This window comes from Bubalus kerabau, chromosome 6 (genome assembly GCF_029407905.1).
Source record: "Bubalus kerabau isolate K-KA32 ecotype Philippines breed swamp buffalo chromosome 6, PCC_UOA_SB_1v2, whole genome shotgun sequence".
Taxonomy (NCBI): Eukaryota; Metazoa; Chordata; class Mammalia; order Artiodactyla; family Bovidae; genus Bubalus; species Bubalus kerabau.
This window is the reverse complement of record NC_073629.1, coordinates 119,081,027-119,098,940: the sequence shown is the minus strand read 5'-3', so window position 1 is coordinate 119,098,940 and position 17,914 is coordinate 119,081,027. Positions and strand designations below refer to the sequence as shown.

Sequence of the window (17,914 nt, the reverse complement as noted above, 5' to 3'; positions counted from 1 at the left end):
GGGCAGCCGGCTCTCCGTCTCAGCGGCAAAAAGACGAGTGGGGCCTCTCAGGAGTCGGGGTCCAGGCTTGGCCCTGACCCACGCGCCGACGTGAGCAGCGCACACCTCCCCGGCGCCTCAGGGAGGCGATGGCCTCGGGGCCATGTGTGGTCTGGAGAGCCGCTTCCTTCTCCCTCTGCTTTGATTCTGGGGGCCGTGGGGGTGGGCTGCCCCTGGGCTGGACACGATTGGTGCCCCTCGGTGGTGGGTGCCCACGGGCATCAGTCCTGGTGCCCAGGGCTTCACCAGGCACAGCGCTCGCATCCTGCACACAGCGAGTCTTCACAGGCCCCGACGTCCTCCACCCGGTGGGAAGAGGTGACCGGTCCAGGGTCACAGAGCTCGTGGCTGGCTGGATCGGGGAGCATATTTGTGCGGTTCTCGGGTTCAGAAGCTTGTGGGGACACACGCTCAGGCTTCTCCAGCCCCGTCACTGAATCACCCTGCCACCCCGTGGCAGCAAGCCCTGGCTCGTCCAGCCTCACTGTCCACTGCAGTGTGGCCCCTGGGCCACTTACATCTGTCATCCTGCATCCACTCGGGCAGGCGTGGGGTGTCCTGGAGTCCCTGCTTCCGTCAGTGTGGCTGGGGTCCCCACTGGATGAGAGTGAGGGGCTTGCTCCGCTCTCCTCCCTGGGGATCGGACCCCTGCACGTCCTCTCCTGGCCTGAACAGAGCTGTCTGAAGTTCCAAGAGCAGGTTTCCTGCTTGTATTTAGATACGAAGCCTTTATTGATTTAGATTGTTCATGTATTGATTGATACAGAGTGTAAAGTATAATTTAACAGTCTGGATCAAAATGGGTGAACGTGGACTCCCTCCCACTCAGAGCTGGGGAGCCTGCCTTCCTTCTGTGTCTGAAGATAAGGGTATGTGAAGAAATGTTTTAATAGAGGATAATCATTCTATCTGTGGAGTTCTGTATTTCATATTTTTTTTTTTTTTCCATTTAGTACCTTATGAGCATCTTTTGATGTCAGTATGTACATAAACCTAACTTACTTTTGGTAGCTTACAGGTAGATACTTATGTGGTTGCAGCGGTATTTAGAACAGCCCCAGATCATCATCGGACAATTATTATATATACGTTTTGTTCGCACACTTTGTGACTATCTCCGTTGGATCAGTTCCAGGCAGTAGAATTGCTGGGTGGGTGGGCACCTGCATTGGAAACTTCGTTTACTTTGCACGTGGCTCCAGAAGCTCTGTCTCAATTTCTCCCCTTAATCCTAGTTTATGATCATATGTATTTTTCTACATTTGCACAGGCACTAGGTGGATTCAGTTTATTTCATTCTTCTTAGCATGCCAGGCGGAATTTACTGTTTGAATTTGCACTATTGTATAAATGAGGGTGCACATTTTTAAAAGTTTTATTTTATATTGGAGTGTAGTTGATTTATAATGTATTAATTTGTGGTGTACAAAGTGATTTAGTTTTACATATGTGTGTGTGTATGTATGATACATATACACACATGTATCTATTCTTTTTCAGATTTTTCCCACTTAGGTTAATACAGAATCTTGAGTAGACTTCCCTGTGCTATGCAGAAGGGCCTTCTTGGCATCTACTTTATGTACAGTAGTGTGTGTATGTTAATCCCAAACTCTTTAATTTGTCCCTCCCACCTTTTTCCCCTTAGTTAACCATAAGTTTGTTTTCTAAGTTTGTGAGTCTGCTTCTGCTTTGTAAATGAGTTCATATGATGTTTGTCTTTCTCTGACTGGACTTCACTTGGTGTGACAGTCTCTAGGTCCATCCTTGTCGCTGCAAATGGCATGATTTCACTCTTTTTAGGGGCTGGGTGATAGTCCACTGCCCGTATGCACCACATCTTCTTTGTCCTCTCCTGTGCTGATGGGCATTTAGGTTGCCCCCGTGCCCTGGCTGTTGTGAGTTGTCTGCAGTGAACACTGAGGTGCTTGTATCTTTTCAAATCACGATTTTCTCTAGATCTGTGTCCACATATTGCCGTGTCATACAGCAGTTCTGTCAGTAGTTTTTAAGGAACCTCTATATTGTTCTCCACAGTGACTGCACCAGTTTACATTCCCACCAACGGTGTAGGAGGGTTCCCTTTTTTCACACCCTCTCCGGCATTTATAGTTTGTAGACTTTTTGATGATGGCTATTCAGACCAGTGTGACATGATACCAGATTTTTTATGAGCTGCTATAGACATAAATCTCATACATGCCAGTAGGCATTTGAAGAGAAAAAAATGCTTTTTTTTCTCCCTATTTTTTTTCTCACTCTTTTTTTAATCTAATGAAGTCTATGTGTATGCATCAATACTGTCTGTGAAGTTTTCTCATGCGTGTGCATTACACACAGTGGACCCTGGGCCCGCCTGGGAGTCAGGGGTGCCAAGCCTCCGCACAGTGGAAAATCCACGTGTGGGTTATAGTTGGCTCCCTGCATCGGAAGTTGGCTACCCTGGATCTGTGATTCCAAGTCTGTGGATTCAGCCAGTCGCGGATGGTGTGGTGCTGTGCGTGGTACTAACCATAAAAAACCCTGCTATATGCAGATTGTGTGGTGGTTCAAGCACATGCTGTTCAAAGGTCAAGTATATTTATATATAGGAGTGTACATATGCATTTTTCTGTATGTGTTATCTATACATAATAACTTCAGTTACTTAAATCAGTGATTAAATTATTACATCAGCATAACTTTATCTTGTCTCTGATTTCTAGAGAAGCGTGTACTTTCTCTTATGATTATAGTTTCTGGTATTCTTTTACAATAAGATGTTTGTGGCTTTGTTTTTCAGTGCTTAAAATCTAACGAATGTGTCCTGGTGGCCCCGGTCTCCTAACAAAATACTGTGTGTTTGTTTCTGTCTGCTTTGTGCCCCTTTGCCCCAGAATTGATCAGTCTCCTAAAAGTGTTTCTGCCCTTGGGTTCTCTTGGCTGACAAACGCTTCTCCACCCACTTATCTCCAGTACTCTCGCCTGGAAAATCCCATGGGTGGAGGAGCCTGGTGGGCTGCAGTCCATGGGGTTGCTAAGAATCGGACACGACTGAGTGGCTTCACTTTCACTTTTCACTTTCATGCATTGCAGGAGGAAATGGCAACCCACTCCAGTGTTCTTGCCTGGAGAATCCCAGGGATGGGGGAGCCTGGTGGGCTGCCGTGTATGGGGTCGCACAGAGTCGGACACGACTGAAGCGACTTAGCAGCAGCAGCATCTTCGCGTCACAGACCTCCTCCTCGAGGCTGGTCCCTGTGAGCAGCAGAGATCTAGCGGGGTGTTGCTTTCCCCTCCTTCCCAGAGTCCTCGTGTCTCGTGCGGAGGCCTCGCCCGTGGCTGTGACCGTGGTTGGGTCCTGTCCACTGCGTGTGTCCCTCTTGGTGGATGGGCCTGGCCCCCGTCCTCCTCTCTGACGCCCCCTCCTCCCAGGGCAGTCCTGGAGCAGCCTGGGTAGCTGACGCCCGGCAGTAGCATCTGCTGACGCGAGGGTGGGCTTGCTGGCGGGTCTCTCCCGGCTGCTTTGCGGCCCACCCCCCATCCCCACCCCGGGTGGGTGCACGCTGGGGGTTGGGCTGAGCGATGGTCTGCACGCCCCTCTGCCCTGTCCACAAGCCCGTGGCCTGCCAGGGTGACCGCCTTCTCGCTCGATGGGGGATCACCATCCCCCATCACTTGGATCCCCAGACGGGCATCTCCTAGGAAGTCCCTCCCTGTCCCTCAGCTGACGCCACTGTGCTCCCACCGTGCAGACTCGCTGCGAGTCTCGTGTTGGTGTTTGTGTCTTGTCGTTTTAGTGGATTTGCGGGAGGAGGAGAGTAGTTAACACCGAACATGTTCGGTTTGCTGTTCAGAGCAGGGCCCCTTCCGGGGTTCCCCGTCCCGTCTTCGGCCCCAGCCTCCCTTGGGTCCCGCGTCCCTCTCTGCCTCCCTGGGCCTTGCGGTGTCCATCTGTCTGGCCGCCTGCAAGCCCCGCCGCGTCACTGGCTGTCCCCCGTCCCTCCCAGCCGCGGCCCCCCAGCCCCTGTGTGGCCCTCGGGCGCCGCGGAGCCGGCCGGCTTGGCCCCGGTGATGAAACGAGCTTTTCACTTGGCGAGCCGTCTTCTCCCCCGGCCCCCGCGCCGACCCCCTCTGGTGCTGGGTGAGGCTCGTGTTATGGTTTTATTGCCGCTCCTTCTGCACTTTGCCAGAGCCCGGCCCTGGCGCTCTGACGTAAAACTGCTGACTGCTGCGGCTTTTATTGCTCTGAATAATGATTGCGAATGCTGTGAGTGGCCCGAGGACGCGGCCCGGCCCGACTCAGGCCGAGAGAACTCTCTGAGAGCAGGAGGAGTGAGGAGAGGTGCTGAGACGCGATGCCTCTCCCACCCCAGCGCTGCACTCCCTTCTGCGGGGCTGTGCGGGGCTGGGGGGTCGCTGTGAGGACGCGGGACCTCCACGTGGAAGGCGAGTCCCCCTCCCACACTGAGGGCCCGGGCACAGGCTCCCCTCCTTCCCTGCCTTTGTGTTCCTCAGATGACAGGCTGTGGCCGTCCCCGTAGCCTGAGTGTGCTGGGAGGTTGGGGCCTGGGTTGGCTCAGAGCGGGACCAGAGGCTGTCCCTCGGCCACGTTGTTACCACCCCCGCCCCGCCCCGAGCAGCTCAGCTTCCTCACAGTGACATTTCCGCCCAGAGGGCATCTGGAGGCACGGCTGTAAACCTTAGGGAGCCTGGTGTGCAGTCCCCTGGACCTCGTGTGGGCATCCAAACCCCACTCTCGACAGGAAGCTGGCCGAGCAGGACTGGGATCCAGTCACTCAAGTGTCCCGACCCTCCCGGGAGCTAGGTGAGAGGCTTGCATACTGTTAAAGCACAAGATGAGCCATTTTGAGGGAAACCTGTATATTTTAGACCTGTGTTTTAGTTTGGACCACACTCTAATTTGCACGCATTCTCTTCACTCTGAAATGCCTCGTCCACATGAAAGCAGCTGAACGTCTGCGTCGACAGTAACTTGGTGATTGATGAGTTTTGACATAGTTTGATTTCTTCCGACCGCCGTGAAGTTCTCATCCTGCAGGTTCCGGGAGGAGGCTCTCCGCTCCACCGGCCCAAGCCCGAGCCCTGGTCTTGGCCTGTGGGATCTTGAGTCTTGTTTCTTTCCACTCGGTTGGCCACCAGGGTTATATTGTATTTCAATTTAGAAATGGCCTCAGAAGGATGCATTTTTCTGTCTTTTAGATTGTGCTGTGCAAGGGTGGAATGTTTCAGGAGTATTGCAAAGTTTCAAGGGGAGGAAATGAATTTTGAGGACCTGCAGGGAGCACAAAGGGAACATTGATTCTGAGCCGCTGGTGGTGGGTCGTGGGCCCTGTGTGAGGCGCTGGGCCACAGGGAGAGCTGGGGCCCTGGGACAGGTCACGGACAAGGCCGCGGGAGGCCCAGGCCAGGGCTTTCAGGGGGCGGGTGTGCAGCCGTGGAGTCCCGGGGGCTCAGGCCCGGAGACCTGTGCTCACGCCCTCCAGGAGCCGGGGTAGGGGCGAGAGCTTCTTCAGGACGGATCTGGGCGTGGCAAGTCCCCAGCCGTGGAGTCCTGGGGGCTCAGGCCAGGAGACCTGTGCTCACACCCTCGGGGAGCCGGGGGAGAGCTTCTTCCTGACTCATCCGAGTCCCCAGCCGCTGGCGGGCAGGCCCAGGGGCTTCTGGACAAGACCGAGGCTGGGGACACAGGGAGAGGAGCCCTGGTCCCCAGTGTCCTGTGGAGCGCAGAAACAGACTCGAGATCCAGCAGAGCAAGCCCAGGGCTCTGGAGACCAGTGGAGGCAGGTGTCCTGTGGGAGGGGCAGCCTCGCTGTTTAGCCTGACCCTGGGGAAGGAGGCGCTCACGGGCCCCTCATAGCACCTGCTTCTGCTTCCTCCAGGGCGGGTGCAGAAACGGCCGACGAGTCTCCTATCTGCGTGCGGCCCCAGGCTCCTCCGGGCGCCCGCCCGCACAGTTTCGGCTCCTGAATTGTTGCGGCCCGGATCCTCCATGCCATGATTATCCAGGATCTTAATCAGTCAAGGTTTGTTCTGGAAATCATGGAGACATAACGGCTTCTTTTTCAGCCTCTTTTTTTTTTTTTCCTCTAAATCCTCAAATTGTGTTTTGTCTTTTAAAAATCACGAATGCTCAGTCGTTATGAAGAGCTGAGAAAATTCTCTGTCAATGGAGCGTTGATGGTTTATTTTGGCAGTTCTCTGAAAATTCTTATACGGTTTGTGGAACATTTGCATTTATGTCCTCTTTTTCAAAACCGCCATTGTAGAAATGCAAATTTCTGAATTCCGAGATGCTGAATGTTGGATGATTAATGATATTGAAACTTAAGAATGAACTCCCGGTATGTGTTTGACATAGAAAGCCCTGAGCCAGGATCATTAGAAACCACAGCACACAGCTTGTCGGTGGAACAGAAGGGCGGTGATTGAGGCACCCAGCAGAGGGGCAGGTGGACAGGTGGGTGCTGGGCGCCCACCCCAGACGCTGGGCTGTGAAGGGCCAGGGCTGCTCTGTCTGCAAAAATACATAGATGTTTCAAGCTTCTAATAGTAATAAATCGACAACTGGTTACTTGCTTACTGCTAGTCAGACCCTGCTGTGCTCTTAGGGGCCTGGAATGAAGAGCGATGTGGTTCTGAACGGTGCTTTATGGTTACTTCGTGGTTTTCCACGATGAGCCTGGCAAGTGAGAGGCATGCAGGTGTGCTAAGGCGTTCAGTCATGTCTGACTCTTTGTCACCTCGTGGACGCCTGGCTTCTCTGTCCATGGGATTTTCCAGGCAAGAATACTGGAGTGGGTTCCCACGCTCTCCTCCAGGGGATCTTCCTGACCCAGGGATCAAGTCACCCTCTCTTTCACTTCCTGAATTGGCAGGGAGTTTCTCTTCCACTGGTACCACCTGGGGAGCCCAGAAAGTGAGATAGAACACGGTCATTCCTGTTCTGTCCACAAGGAAACCAGTATTGACGGCCGTCCAGGGCTTGGGGCAAGGCCAGGTATCTACTCAGAGACCAAACTGGAACCAGAATTGGTCATCTGCCCTTGAGGGACGTGGGCCCCTCTGCCGGACAGATGCTGGGCACCCTGGACCAGTTAGCAGTGGATCCCGACCATTTATGTGGGGTGCCTGGGCTGGGCCAGGTGGAGGGAAGCATGAAGCCACCTCGACATAGTGGGGTTCACGGGGAGAGAGGAGATGGGCCAGGGGTAGGGGCCCCCGGAAGGGATGTGTGAGCAGAGTTGGGCGCAGGGCAGGAGCTCCACCGCCCCGTGGGGCATAGAAGGGCCTGGAGGTGAAAGTGGGCTGGCAGAGGAGGGAGAGGGTGGAGAGGCAGGCGTCGGGAGAGGCAGGAGGGTCTGCTGTGCCCAGGTCCACACAGGCCCACCCCTGGCTGTTCTGAGAACCTGTTGGCCTGGAGGAGGGACCCTGGCCTGTCCCCTCCCAGGACGCGAGCCTTGTTCTCTGCTGGTTTAAGGCAGCAGGGCCCTGCCGCGCCTGAACCTCGTGGCTCCTGCAGTGTTTCCACTGTGTCTCGAGTGTGGTTCTGAACTTCTCTGAGCTTCTCTCTGCCGATCCTTAGAGCTGGCTGAGGGCCTGGCCAGGTTAACGGGAGAGATTTTGGTTGAAACCTTTTGTTTCATTTCCACTTTATTTGCTTATTTCACGAGACCATGATTCAAAACTGAACATTTTTTTTTTTTTTGGAAAAAGATTAAGAAAAAAATCAAATGAGGCAAATGACTGTGAAGTTTGTCGAATCGTCTCTCAGTTCAGTTCACTCGCTCAGTCGTGTCCGACTCATTGGGACCCCATGGACTGTAGCACGCCAGGCCTCCCTGTCCATCACCAACTCCTGGAGTTTGCTCAGACTCATGTCCATCGAGTCGGTGATGCCATCCAACCATCTCATCCTCTGTCGTCCCCTTCTCCTCCTGCTTTCAATCCTTCCCAGCATCAGGGTCTTTTCCAAGGAGTCAGTTCTTCGCATCAGGTGACCAAAGTATTGGAGTTTCAGCTTCAACATCAGTCCTTCCAATGAATATTCAGGACTGACTTCCTTTAGGATAGACTGGTTGGATCTCCTTGCTGTCTCTGGCTTTGTGTTTTTAAATGGGTTTTCTCGTCCCCACTTGGTGAGAGGAGGGGTATCAGCCTGTGACAGGGAATGCTAAGCGGGGTGTGATGGAGAGAGACCTTATCGTGTGATTTTCATATCTCCCCCCACCCCCCACAAAACAAGCAGAAATGAGAGGGGTGGACTTGGCTTCTCTTAGACACTGGTGCAGACACTGGTCCTCAGGCACGCTCGGTCCCGGCAGGCTCCTGGCAGAGCTGTGTCAGGCTCTCAGCTCTGGCTGTTGTCAAAGTCAGAAGCCCTGCCGTCCGACGGCGGCCTCGCCCTGTTGGGCTTTAGGCTGTGTGTCCCCCAGCCCTCCTCCTTCTCCTCCTTGGTACAGGGTTCCTGCTGCCGCTGCTTGAATGGGACAATCCTGACGCGGAACCGGAACATTCCAGGCTGCAGTGCACCTTCAGCGCTTTTGGGGTTTTAGGATGAAAAGCAGTGTTCCATGTTACAGCCATTCTCTTGCTTCTACAAATACTGGATGCTTTTGAAAGGTAGCAGGAAGGCTTGGTTAAAGGTGATATTAAGAAAAATACATATATCTGCTACATCTGCTGCTTTTTTCTCTGTTTGCAATAATGTTTGTAAGGACTTCCGTGAGATGGTGTCAGCATCCTGCTGGAGGTTGTTCGGCGCTCGCACCTGGGGGCTTCGTTTTCTGCACAAGACCACGTTCTCCTGGGGCTCCCATGTGCCCTCTGATACTGTACGCTTGCTGGATCTTGATGACGTGCTGTTGTTAAGCCCTGTCTTCAAGCCTCTTTCGCTGAGGGAAATTTTGTGACTGATGGCGAGTTATTTTTGCCTTGAAACTCCGAGGCTGTCTTGTAGAAGATTGCTTCTGACGGTGCGGTTGTTCAAGGTGCTGACGCCAAGGGAAGGCCTCCTGTTCCAGGAGCTAAAGATTCTGTTTTGATTTGTTTGCATTCATAGCCAAGTTTATTGCTTCTTAACTGTTTTGAGTTTCCCTGTGACGCCCTTTGTAGAAACTGGGCGTTGGTTAGAGCTGCGGCTCTCGCTGACCTGTTGATTCAGGAGGACCTGTGCCGTGCTGCTGGAGTTGCAAGCGAGTCCACGGAGTCTGCTCTCAGCACAGCTTCACTGCACTGTGCTGTACGACGGGCCCTCTCTGGCGTGTTCGCATTGCTTGCAGTAGATGTATTTAGCGAAAGTTCCTCCAGGGTTGAACAGCGTGATTCAGAATTCTTAATGCTCCTCATTTTCACACGTTTTATTGATTTCATCCAGGTCAGGAGCTGACTGTTTCTTACGGCCCCACCCCCACCAGGGTCTGACACACAGAATGCAAGCCTGCTTGCCGCTTTTTGTGCTTGAAAAGCCGCCCATCCCAGCGCTTTGCCCGAACACCTGCGGTCTCCACGTGGCTTTTCATCCAGACCTGTCACGCCTGGGCCCAGGGAGCTGGCTGCTTTATTGCACTCTCACTGAAAGAATCAGGGAATGGGAGGAAGGCGGGGTAATGGATCTCTTTCTTAGGTGCTAATACACGGAAAGGGCTTTTAGAAAATTTGGGAAGGCGCTGGGGAGGGTGGAGACCTTGGAGGGCAGCGGTTTTCGCTGGGAGGTTTAGCCGAAGCTGGAGATGAGGGCCTTTGTGTTTTGCCGTGCCGGACGCTCAGTGCATGTTGGAATCCAGTCACTGAGGGTGATGGGACGAAGACCAGGCGGTGGGTCAGGATCGCATCGGCCGCTGGTGGGTGTCTGTGGTCGCCTGTTAGCTGTAGGTCCGGGACGTGAGCAGGGACAAGCCGTGGCTGCCGGGGAGGGACAGGTCAGAGAGGCGCTCCTTGCGGGGGGTCTGAGGCTCTGGAGTGGGGGCGGGGTGCAGGCGGCTGCTGTCTGGGGGCTGTGCACGTGGGGTCCCCGTCACCTGGGCCCTTGTGGGGGACCCTGCATCCCCATCCTCCCAGACGACGCTGCACCCTGGGGAGCTGCTTCTTTGCTGGATACGGTTTTGGCTGTCTGTGTCCTTAAAGACTTTTTGGAAGGTGTGGGTGTTAGTCTCCAATTCATCAGCTCCACTGGGAGGGAGCCAAGGCAGGTGAGGGCTGGAGGATCGCAGGGGAGAATCTGAACTCAGTGCCTGCAGGAGACCTGGCCTGGAAGTGCTGAAACCCCACTGCAGTTTTTCTGTCCCAAGGAGCCCAGCCTTCAGGAAACGCACTGCCTGAGATCTGAGTGGCTGGCAAGGTGCCCAGTTCAGCCACCCTACCAGGGCCACTGGGGCCTCTGAGAAGAGTGTGGCTGTCTGTCTGCCCTTCCATCCTTCTGGGATCAGGCTCCCTTCTGTTATGTCCCTGGTTATCTGTGGCATTTGTGGTGGTGTGGAAAGGGGGCTGGGGCCACACTAGTGGGTGAGGGGCCAACTGGGCACGCCGGGTTCCATGGAGGGGCTGGAGCGGTCCCGGAGGCGGGGGTCAGCAGGGCCTGCTGGGTCATGAGCCGCTGCGTGGAGCCGGGAGACCCCAGACTCGGGAATCCATCTATCCCTGCCCGGATATGCTGCAGAGGGAGACCCCTGGGCGGGGCGTGCTCCCCGCTCTGCCCTCCTCGGCGTCCAGCCTTCCCGCCCCTTCCTTTCTCGTCTCAGCGCCTCGTGCTCCACTGGCTGGCCCCACTGCCCAGGGTCAGGCTCACACGGCCGCTGGCCCTGACCTGGACTGAGACGTGGACTTCTCAGTTCTCAGCTGGGCTTTCTCTGAGCTCCCATGGGGCCAAGGACTTGGCGCCTGAGACCCTCGGGGCGAGGGTTTCTTCACGTTTATAGGCACTCCACTTTCTAAACCGGAAACTCCAGCTTCCAGTCCACGTTACGTGGACCCTGTTATGAGTGGATCGGTGACCGATCGGCACAGACACGGCCTCAGCAGCTGTGGTTCCGAAGGAGATGCTGTTTCTAAGGCCTTTCCCGTGTGTGTTCCTACGGGGTGAGCCTGCACTGACTGAGGGGTACGGTTTCAAACATCCGTGTTATCTGTGAGAAGAAAAGAGCCTTTCTCACGTTGCGTGTTGTCTGAGAGAACATCACGCTAGTGCTTCTCAACCGTTTCCAGTTCTGGAACAGCTGGAGGCGCTGGGGGTGGGCAGGGAGGCTGGCCTAGCCGCTGGGCCGAGCAGCCGTGTGTTCCCCGGCTCCCGTGTGTTGGCAGGGCCGCCTCCGCGGGAGGACGGCTGGGCTCTGAGCCTGCCGTGGTGCCTCCCAGTGGGGGCTGCACCGTGCCAGGCCTTCGCCCTTCAGGAGGACACTGGCCACTGGACTTTGCCTTCAGCCTGGTACCTGCCCATGCAGCAGGTGGACAACCCCATGTCTTCTCCTTTGGGAGCCCCGCACTGGAGCAGAGGGGGACAGGGGTCCGTGTAAGGTGGCCCCGTATTCACGGTCAAAATCCAGACCTTTCTACCCTGGAAACGGGTGGGCCTGGCCTGCCACCCCTGGGTGGACAGCCACACACTGGAGGGGTACGTATCCCCCCTCCCCTCAGAGGGCGGCTGGACTCCACCTGGATGGGGCAGACAGGTGGCTCGAGGTATGAGTTTTTACATTCATTTTAAGACATTGGTTAAAAATCACTGATCAAGACAACATCTTCACCCATATTTTCTACAAAGCCAGGATCTATATTTTCCAGTTTTATGTCAACTAAATCCATAGATTTCCCGTTTCGTTGTTGTTCAGTCGCCAAGTCATGTCCAACTCTTTGTGACCCCATGGTCTGCAGCATGCCAGGCCTCCCTGTCCCCACCATCTTCCAGAGTTTGTCCAAGATCATGTCCACTGAATAAGCGATGCCATCCAGCCATCTCATCCTCTTTTGCCTTCACAATTATTGTGGCTCCCTTTCAAGTGAGTTCTACACAAGCATGCTTGCTAGAAACAAAACCCTGCCCTAGGAAGCAGAAGCTCAGGTCCTAGTGGACGCCAGACAGGGACAGGAGCTGCTGGGCCTGCCCCACGTGACCTGAGCGTCTGGCTCTGGAACCTTCCACCGCTGGCTGAAGTGCTGTTCGCGGCTGAGCCTGCCTCATCCTTTGGAAGCTTCTGGAATCTCCTAGACTGACTGAGCTCAGAGCCTCCCTGATTGCAGTGGCCTCTGTCACTTCTAAGCTGTACTCATCCAAACCCAAAGACGTTCCATGACAGCTGCGGCAGATTTAAGAAAAGGCCTGGAAAAATACGAATTTGTCTCGCATTTTATAGAGTGATATCTCAATTCTGATTATCAAATTCTAGTTTTGGATTTAAAAAGCAAACACGGAAAGACTCTGCGTGTGGAATGGTTCCTTGTTTGGAACGTTCACGCCGTTGGATATTGACACCCGTCCTGGCGGCAGGGGTGGCTGAGGCTCAGCCTGGAGAAGTACAGAGTCCCACGTGCTCTGCAGGGGCTGGAAACGCATTTCAGGTCCCGCCCCAGTGAAGGGGAGTGGGGACCTGGGCCTGCTGGGGTGTGAGGAAGGAATAAGGGGCTGAGCAGGGAGGCGAGGGAGAGGAAGCCCCCTGCCCCTGGGACACACCAGCTTCGGGGTGCCAGCGAGGCACACCAGAGGGCCGCAGGGGGTTTGCTTGGGGACCAGGGTGAGCCGCTGCCCCTGGGGTCCTGGGCCCCCAGCTGGGAGCTGAGCTTCGCCCCCTTGCAGCCCGCGCTCCTCTGTGGGCAGCCGGGACCTGGTGGGTGAGTGGGATGGCGGCGCCGCTTCCCCAGGGCATGGGCATTGTGGGGTGCCCTCCTCCAGCCTGCCTTGGACTCCAGGCCAGAGACTCACAAACCCACCTCCACTTCTCTCTGTCTGTGCCCATCCGCGGGGAGGAGGTATCTGAGCCGTTCTCCCCTTTGTCGCTTTCCCTCCCGGCAGAGACAGCAGCGAGGAAAGGCGAGCCAGCAGCGCTTGCGTTCCGTGTGAGTCATCACTTGTCCCGAGCCGGGCCGCTTCCAAGCTGCTCGCGGGTCCCATCGGGGCCGAGGCCGTGGCCCTGGGCCGAAGCAGCCGTTTCCCCCCTGAGCTCGGGCCTCGCGCCATTCCTGGGAAGGCAGGGCCGTGGGGTGCGCCTGTCTGTCTGGGGGCAGAAATGGGCTCTGCGGATGCGGGCGCTGCTCCCGCACCTTTGCTGTGGGAAGCTCGTGGGGCTCCAGCGGAGGACCAGCAGCGGCGGCCATGGGACACGGCTGCCCGTCACCAAACGCGTGACTGGGACGAAGCCCCGGCTCTTCTCCCCGTCTGCCAAACTTGGTCTCACGTTGTTTACTCTGATGAGTCCTAATCTCCTCCTCTTTCAGAGAGGTAGCCAGCTTCCTTCCCCTGGAGTTTTCGGTCGATGGGGCTTCCTGCTGGTGAGACGGGAGGGAGGCCCCGAGGCATGCCAGTGTCGGTCCGAGCCCCGCAGACACCCCACGACCTGAACCTGGGCTGTGTGTCCTGCGGTGAGGCCACTGAGGCCAGCGTGTGCCTGGTCGCCGTGCCTTCAGGGAGTCGTCTGCCCCGTCCCCTCAGGGCTCCTGCTGTGCCCGCTCGCTCTTCGGTACCGCCCGTGCGGTGGCGTGAGGGCGTGTGTGTTCTCTGGGAATTTCCGATTGATTTGTGTGGAGACGATGGCGCCTTACTTCTGTGATCTTCCTGCCCATGGGCAACCTCGAGCCCCGGTCGTGCCAGCCGTCCGACCCCCTTAGAGGTGTGTCTTGTGATACACCTGCCCAGGCCCCCTGCCCCACGCCTCCAGACCATCAGCGTCGTCGGCAGCCAGATGCGCAGCCCAGGGGAACCTGGGGGGACAGATGTGAGGATTCAGCGCAGCGCGGGGCCCGGACAGGCTCCTGGGGTGGATACGAGGGGATCTGAAGGGAGCAGTGACCTCACTTAAAAATACCGTTATCAGTATAAAGAACGGTGTTTTGCCACGGGCGGCAACATGGGTAGACTATAGATCATCACACTAGGTGAAGTAGGACAGACAGAAAAACACCATATGATCCCCCTTATGTGTGGGATCTCAGCTGTGACACACAGGAACTTCTTAACAAGTACGTTCAGTGTCCTGTAATAACGTGTAATGGAAAAGAATCTGAAAAAGTAGATGTCTGTAAACCGGGCCACTCGGCTGCACGCCCGAAGCGTGGTCACTCACCGGCACTTCACTAAGAACGTCTCTGTTGGTGAGCACTGTCCTGCAGCTCGCAGAAGGAAGTCTAACCCGAAAAAAGCTGTGTGACAGCCCCTGCCGGGGGTGCAGAGTGTGGTGCTGGTTGGTGGGGCATGTGGGAACTCTGCCTGCCTACTCCGTTTTTAGTGAAGTCTATCGATAAACTTTAAAAAAATAAATGCATAGGTGTTCTCTCTTGCCTAGTCTCTATTTATGAATGATAGTAGATTGCAGATGCTTAGGCACCCAGCTTTTAAACTTTTTTCTTTGGGGATTGTTCTAATTAGTACAGAAAGTGAAAGTGAAAGTCGCTCGGTGGTGTCTGACTCTTTGCCACCCCATGGACTAGTCCAAGCCCTTCTCCAGGCCAGAAGGCTGGAGTGGGTAGCCATTCCCTTCTCCAGGGGATCTTCCCAGCCCAGGTCTCCCGCATTGCAGGCGGATTCTTTACCAGCCGAGCCACAGGGGAAGCCCAAATTAGTACAGAACAATCTCCTACTCTTTTTTATGGCTGTGCGTGGGGGTGACGTTGCTCGTTTAAGGAGGCACTCGGTGGATCCTGGGTTTCTTTCCAGCCCTCTCACTGCCGCTGCGAACAGCACTAACTGAGGGTTGTCACTGCTGAGTGCACTTGGTATTGGGGTAAGACACGCGTCTCCTCTAGATGCACAAGCCATCGGTGCTTCTCTTGAATTCTCACGAGAGGAAAACACTGGTGAGCGCTGTGCAGAGTGGGAAGAGGGGAACTCAGGAGACCCCAGGAGCCCTTATGCAGCCCCTACCCTGCCCCCCCCCCCCCACCCCGGGAATCTCCTTTTCAGCTTCTCACACCTTGGACCAGTTTCTCCTGCTGTTGAACCTAATATAAACACAGCCACAGAACATCTGCTTGTTCTGTCCGGCATTCTTCCCTCAACGGTTTGTCTGTGAGACTGACACCACGTGACCCAGAGCTGTGTGCTCTTTGCCTGAGTGTGTGACATTTCATTGTATACGAAGATCACAGTTTATCTGTTGTCTGTTGACGACACCTGGGTGGTTTCAGGCTGGGGCTTTTACACACAGCACTCCCACGCATTCTTTTGATAAGGTGTGCGTGAGCCCACTGTTCAGATTTCCTGTGCCAGGTTACGCTCCGAGAGACCTACTGGCTGCCCACTGGCCAGCGCATGGCACTCTGGCTCCGTTTTTGTTCTGGCCACTGCGACGCGTCTCATATTTCCACAAGTACTGAATTTGTTGAGCATCCTATCGTATATTTGTCAAACAGCTAGATGTCCCCTTTGCTGAAGTGGCTGTTTAAGTCTTCTGCTCGTTTAAGAGACTCGATTGTCTTTATTTTTCCTACTGACTGGTCGTTGTTTTCATAGGCGAGAGATGAATCCTTTGTTGATTGTTTCCTTGGCTGTTTTCTCTTAAGTCTGTGGGTTGCTTCTTCACTTTCTTAATGATGCTCTTTGATGAACAGATGTTCTTAATTTTCACATTGTCCAGCTACTGGTCATTTTATTTATGCCTGCTTGAATGCATTGGAAACAGCCTGTTATTTTCTGTTGTAGTTGTTGTTCAGTAGCTAAGTCATGTCCGACTCTTGATGACCCCGTGGACTGCAGCACGCCAGGCTTCCCTGTCTGTCACCGTCTCCCGGAGTTTGCTCAGATTCATGTCCATTGAGTTGCTGATGCCATCCAAACATCTCATCCTCTGTCGTCCCTGTCTCCTCCTGCCTTCAGTCTTTCCCACCTTCAGGACCTTTTCCAGTTGAGTCTGCTGTTCGTATCGCCAAAGGATTGGAGCTTCATCTTCAGTGTCAGTCCTTCCAGTGAATATTCACGGCTGATTTCCTTTAGGATGGACTGGTTGGATCTTGCAGTCTATTATTTTCTAGAAGTGTCATTTTGCCAAATGGATCTGTGGTCTACCTATAATTGATTTTTTAAGAAAATAGGATGTGCAGTAATGACCGAGGGCTGGTTTTCCCGTTAGGAAGTTCCGTTGGCCCGTCAGCTTGTTAAAAGCTGCATCCTTCCTCCACTGCTCCGTGTTGCCACTGTGTCCGCAGTCACGGTCACACACGTGGGTCTGTTCCTGGGCTTTATCTGTGTGTCAGTGAACACAGAGTTAACTAACGGGGCTTTATGACTGCTTCTAACAGCTGGTATTGTGTGTCCTCCAGCTTTTTTGAATCATTTTAAAGACTGTCTTGGTTCTTCTTGGCCCACTGCCTTTCCATATGAGTTTTAAAATCAGCTTTTCAATTTCAACAGAATACCTACTGGGATCTCGATTGGCATTTCACTGGTTTGTGTATAAAATCAGTTTGTTTTAATCTTCCAATCCGTGAATATGATACATCTTTCTGTTTGGGTCTTCTTTAATTATTTCAATCACATTTTTTGTTTTGTTTTCCATGGGGCAGAGTTCTTTCACATTGTCTATTAGATTTGCTTCTAGATATTTTATGGGCTGCCTTTAAAAAACTGTACCATTTGTTTGTATTTAGAAATACAGTTAGTTTTTGTGTAGCCACTGTGTCTCTAGACAGCTTTCAGAGTTGGCTTATTATTATTCTAGTTTATCTGTAGATTCTTTGGGATATTAATGTATACTGTTTGTGGATAGTAGACATTTTATTTTTTTGTTGCCAAGTTTTAAACTTTTTATGTATTTTTCTTGCTTTAGTGAATTATCTGGGGCCTTCAATCAAATGTTAAACAGAATTAGTGGTAGTGAACATCTATGTCTTGTTTGAATATCAAGGGAAATACTTTCAACATTTCATCGTTATGTATGAAATTTGCTGTAGGTTTTCTGTAACAGTCTTAATCAGACCAGTGCAGTTCTCTTCTGTCCTTATTAGTTGAATTTTCTCAGGAGTCAGTGTTAAAATACTAGATTGAACCACATGGTGTGCAGATGTTTGATCTTTTTCAATCTACAAAAATGACACGTTGATTTGGTTGAACTTAATATATTATAGGGCTTCCCAAGTGGCTCAGTGGTCAAGAGCCCACCTGCTAATGCAGGAGATGTGGGTTCCATTCCTGGGTCGGGAGGATCCCCTGAGAAGGAAATGGCAACCCACTCCAGTATTCTTGCCTGGGAAATCCCAGGGACAGAGGAGCCTGGCAAGCTGCAGTCCAAGGGGTCGCAAAGAGTCAGAAGTGACTTAGGGCTAAATAACAACGACAAACAACAATATATTACATTTTGCTCTGCATCTGTTAATTGTATGATTCCACCCTTTTGTTTCATTAATGTGATGAATTTTCTTGAATACTTTCTGAATGTTAACCAGCCTTACCTTTCTTAGTAAATCTGACTTGATTATAATATATTATCCTTCTTTTATCTGAATTCATTTTTGCTTCTATTTTGCTTAATTTTTTTCATCTAAATTGATGGGTGAAATTGGTTTGTGGTTTTCCCTCCTTGAAATGTCTTTGTTCAATTTTAATATGAAGTTTATACTGGCCTCTTAAAATGGAATGAGATTATCCTCTTTTTCTATTCCTAGAGTTGACAGAATTTTTTTAAAAGTCAGATGGTAAATATTTTGTGGAACACATATGGTTTCCATTGCATATTTT

The 17,914-nt window shown here is 53.1% G+C and overlaps 1 protein-coding gene across 3 annotated transcripts in view; it reads left to right on the top strand.

Annotated features, from left to right (window-relative positions):
• Positions 1-17,914, top strand: part of HDAC4 (histone deacetylase 4) — a 292,669-nt gene that overhangs the window by 50,096 nt on the left and 224,659 nt on the right. The window lies entirely within an intron of this gene.